The sequence below is a fragment of the Triticum aestivum genome, chromosome 2B (assembly GCF_018294505.1).
Source record: "Triticum aestivum cultivar Chinese Spring chromosome 2B, IWGSC CS RefSeq v2.1, whole genome shotgun sequence".
NCBI classification, from domain to species: domain Eukaryota; kingdom Viridiplantae; phylum Streptophyta; class Magnoliopsida; order Poales; family Poaceae; genus Triticum; species Triticum aestivum.
Window position 1 is genome coordinate 45,980,897 of NC_057798.1, and position 5,332 is coordinate 45,986,228.

Sequence of the window (5,332 nt, forward strand, 5' to 3'; positions counted from 1 at the left end):
AGCAATCAAAAATTATAGATACGTTGGAGACGTATCAAGCATCCCCAAGCTTAATTCCTGCTCGTCCTCGAGTAGGTAAATGATAAAAAAAAGAATTTTTGATGCGGAATGATAATTTGGCATAATTTCAATGTAAATCTTCTTAATTGTGGTATGAATATTCAGATCCGAAAGATTCAAGACAAAAGTTCATATTGACATAAAAGTAGTAATGCTTCAAGCATACTAATCAAAGCAATCATGTCTTTTCAAAATAGCATGGTTAAAGAAAGTTATCCCTACAAAATCATATAGTCTGGCTAAGCTCTATCTTCATCACACAAAGTATTTAATCATGCACAACCCCGATGACGAGCCAAGCAATTGTTTCATACTTTAGTAATCTCAAACTTTTTGAACTTTCACGCAATACACGAGCGTGAGCCATGGACATAGCACTATAGGTGGAATAGAATGGTGGTTGTGGAGAAGACAAAAAAGGAGAAGATAGTCTCACATCAACTAGGCGTATCAACGGGCTATGGAGATGCCCATCAATAGATATCAATGTGAGTGAGTAGGGATTGCCATGCAACGGATGCACTAGAGCTATAAGTATATGAAAGCTCAAAAAGAAACTAAGTGGGTGTGCATCCAACTTGCTTGCTCACGAAGACCTAGGGCACTTTTGAGGAAGCCCATCATTGGAATATACAAGCCAAGTTCTATAATGAAAAATTCCCACTAGTATATGAAAGTGACGACATATGAGACTCTCTATCATGAAGATCATGGTGCTACTCTGAAGCACAAGTGTGGAAAAAGGATAGTAGCATTGTCCCTTCTCTCTTTTTCTCTCATTTTTTATTTGGCCTTTCTCTTTTTTCCCTCTTTTTTATGGCCACTATTTTTATTTGGGCTTTTTTGGCCTCTTTTATTTTTCATAAAGTCCGGAGTCTCATCCCGACTTATGTGGGAATCATAGTCTTCATCATCCTTTCCTCACTGGGACAATGCTCTAATAATGATGATCATCACACTTTTATTTTTCTTACAACTCAACAATTACAACTCGATACTTAGAACAAAATATAACTCTATATGAATGCCTCCGGCGGTGTACCGGGATATGCAATGAATCATGAGCGACATGTATGAAAATTATAAAGGTGGCCTTGCCATAAATACAATGTCAACTACATGTTCATGCAAAAAGCAATATGACAAAAGTAATGCATGACAATATATCTCGGAATGGCTATGAAAATGCCATGATAGGTAGGTATGGTGGCTGTTTTGAGGAAGGTATATGGTGGGTGTATGATACCGGTTAAAAGTGCGCGGTATTAGAGAGGCTAGCAATGGTGGAAGGGTGAGAGTGCGTATAATCCATGGACTCAACATTAATCAAAAGAACTCATGCACTTGTTGCAAAAATTTAGAAGTCATCAAAAACCAAAGCACTACACGCATGCTCCTAGGGGGATAGATTGGTAGGAAAAGACCATCGCTCATCCCCGACTGCCACTCATAAGGAAGACAATCAATAAATAAAATTGTGCTCCGACTTCATCACAAAGTGGTTCACCATACGTGCATGCTACGGGAATCACAAACTTCAACACAAGCATTCTTTAAATTCATAATCACCCCAACTAGCATTGCTTTGATATTATCACCTCCATATCTCAAAACAATTATCGAGCATCAAACTTATCTTAGTATCCAACACACTCATAAGAAAGTTTCACATATCTTGAATACCAAGTATATTATCTTTAAGCAAATTACCATGCTATTAACGACTCTCAAAATAATCTAAGTGAAGCATGAGAGGTCAATAGTTTCTTTAAAACAAATCCACCACCGTGCTCTAACAGATATAAGTGAAGCACATAGAGTATTCTAGCAAATTCCAATTTGTGTATGGCTCTCTCTCATTAAAGAATTTCAGATCTTGATACTTATTCAAACAGCAAGCAAAGCTAAAGAAAACTACAATGCAAGGATAGCACAACTCATGTGAAGAAGCAAAAACTTAGGCTCAACCGATACTAACTGATAGTTGTTGAAGAAGAAAGGTGGGATGCCTACCGGGGCATCCCCAAGCTTAGATGCTTGAGACTTCTTAAAATATTATCTTGGGGTGCCTTGGGCATCCCCAAGCTTTAACTTTTGTGTCTCCTTAATTCCTCTCATGTCATGGTTTCTCTTCTTTTTGTCAAAAGCTTCATTCACGACAAACTCAACAAGAACTCGTAAGATAGGTTAGTATAAACCAATGCAAAACCTTATCATCTTCTACTGTAACAAATCACTAAAATTATTATTCAACATTGAATACTAAATGCCTCTGCATATTTAATACTCCTATCCTCAAATAGAATCATTAAACAAGCAAACATATGCAAACAATGCAACCGTAACAGCAATCTGTCAAAACAGTACAGTCTGTAAAGAATGCAAGAGTATCAATACTTCCCTGACTCCAAAAATTATGAACTAAAATTCCCACTGTAATAAATTTATGAGAGCTTAATATGCATAAAGATTCAATGTTATACCATGCTCTGACTTTTCTAGGGAATTTTTGCAACAGCGGTAAACTTTCTGTTTTCAAACAGCAACATGCAAACTAGCAAAATAAGCATGGCAAAGGCTATCCTTGACTTTTTTATTGGAACTAAAGATGCAAAACATTATTCTGACTAACATAAAGCAAAAACTAGCAAAATAAAATGACGCTCCAAGCAAAACACATATCATGTGGTGAATAAAAATATAGCTCCAAGTAAAGTTACCGATGAACGAAGACGAAAGAGGGGATGCCTTCCGGGGCATCCCCAAGCTTAGTTGCTTGGTTGTCCTTGAATATTACCTTGGGGTGCCTTGGGCATCCCCAAGCTTAGGCTCTTACCACTCCTTATTCCATAGTCCATCGAATCTTTACCCAAAACTTGAAAACTTCAACCACACAAAACTCAAACAAAACTTGTAAGCTCCGTTAGTATAAGAAAATAAAACCACCACTTAGGTACTGTAATGAACTCATTCTAAATTCATATTGGTGTAATATTTACTGTATTCTAACTTCTCTATGGTTCATACCACTTAATACTAGCCATAGATGCATCAAAATAAGCAAACAACACAATGAAAACAGAATCTGTCAAAAACAAAACAGTCTGTAGTAATCTGTATCAAACGTATACTTCTGGAACCCCAAAAATTATGAAATAAATTGGTGAACCTGAGTAATTTGTCTATTAATCATCTTAAGAAAGAATCAACCTAAAATCACTCTCCAGTAAGAAATGGAAGCCACTCTCGTGAGTGCAAAAGTTTCTGTTTTTTACAGCAAGATCACATAAACTTCACCCAAGTCTTCCCAAAGGTTCTACTTGGCACTTTATTGAAACAAAAGCTATGAAACATGATTACTACAGTAGCATAATCATGTGGACACACAAAAACAGTAAGGATAAATATTGGGTTTTCTCCCAACAAGCGCTTTTCTTTAATGCCTTTCTAGCTAGGCATGATGATGACAATGATGCTCACATAAAAGATAAGAATTGAAACATAACGGGAGCATCATGAAGCATATGACTAGCACATTTAAGTCTAACCCACTTCCTATGCATAGGGATTTTGTGAGCAAACAACTTATGGGAACAATAATCAACTAGCATAGGAAGGTACAACAAGCATAGCTTCAAGAATTTAAGCACATAGAGAGGAAACTTGATATCATTGCAATTCCTACAAGCATATGTTCCTCCTTCATAATAATTTTCAGTAGCATCATGAATGAATTCAACAATATAACCAACACCTAAAACATTCTTTTCATGATCTACAAGCATAGAAAATTTACTATTCTCAATATAAGCAAATTTCTTCTCATGAATAGTAGTGCGAGCAAACTCAACAAAATAACTATCATGTGATTGAAAATTAAGATCAAGATGACACGTTTCATGATTATCATTATTCTTTAAAGCATACGTGTCATCACAATAATCATCATAGATAGGAGGCATGCTTTCATCATAGTAAATTTGCTCATCAAAGCTTGGGGGACTAAAAATATCATATTCATCAACATAGCTTCCCCAAGCTTGTGGCTTTGCATATCATCAGCATCATGGATATTCAAGGAATTCATACTAACAACATTGCAATCATGCTCATCATTCACATATTTTATGCCAAGAATTCTATGTAATTCTTCTTCTAGTACTTGAGTATAATTTTCCTTTCCATCATACTCACGAAAGATATTAAAAAGATGAAGCGTATGAGACAAACTCAACTCCATTTTTTTGTAGTTTTCTTTTATAAACTAAACTAGTGCTAAAACAAGAAACAAAATGATTCAACTGCAAGATCTAAAGATATACCTTCAAGCACTCCCCTCGCCAGAAAAGAGCTTAGTGACGGAGTGTGAGTACCCTTTACCTAGCCTCCCCAGCAACGGCACCAGAAAAGAGCTTGATGTCTACTACACAAACTTCTTCTTGTAGACGTTGTTGGGCCTGCAAGTGCACAGGTTTGTAGGACAGTAGCAAATTTCCCTCAAGTGGATGACCTAAGGTTTATGAATCCGTAGGAGGCGTAGGATGAAGATGGTCTCTCTCAAGCAACCCTGCAACCAAATAACAAAGAGTCTCTTGTGTCCCCAACACACCCAATACAATGGTAAATTGTATAGGTGCACTAGTTTGACGAAGAGATGGTATTACAAGTGCAAAATAGATAGTAGATATAGGTTTTTGTAATCTGAAATAATAAAAACAGCAAGGTAGCGAGCGGTAAAAGTGAGCGTAAACGGTATTGCAATGATAGGAAACAAGGCCTAGGGTTCATACTTTCACTAGTGCAAGTTCTCTCAACAATAATAACATAGCTAGATCATATAACAAGCCCTCAACATGCAACAAAGAGTCACTCCAAAGCCACTAATAGCAGAGAACAAACATAGAGATTATGGTAGGGTACGAAACCACCTCAAAGTTATCCTTTCTGTTCTATCTCTTCAAGAGTTTGTAGTAAAATAACATAAAGCTATTCTTTCCGCTCAATCCGTCATAGAGTTCATACTAGAATAACACCTTAAGACACAAATCAACCAAAACCCTAATGTCACCTAGATACTCCATTGTCACCTCAAGTATCCATGGGCATGATTATACGATATTTGTCACACAATCTCAGATTCATCCAACCAACATAAAAGTACTTCAAAGAGTGCCCCAAAGTTTCTACCGGAGAGTCAAGAACGTGTGCCAACCCCTATGCATAGGTTCCCAATGTCACGAAACCCGCAAGTTGATCACCAAAACATACATCA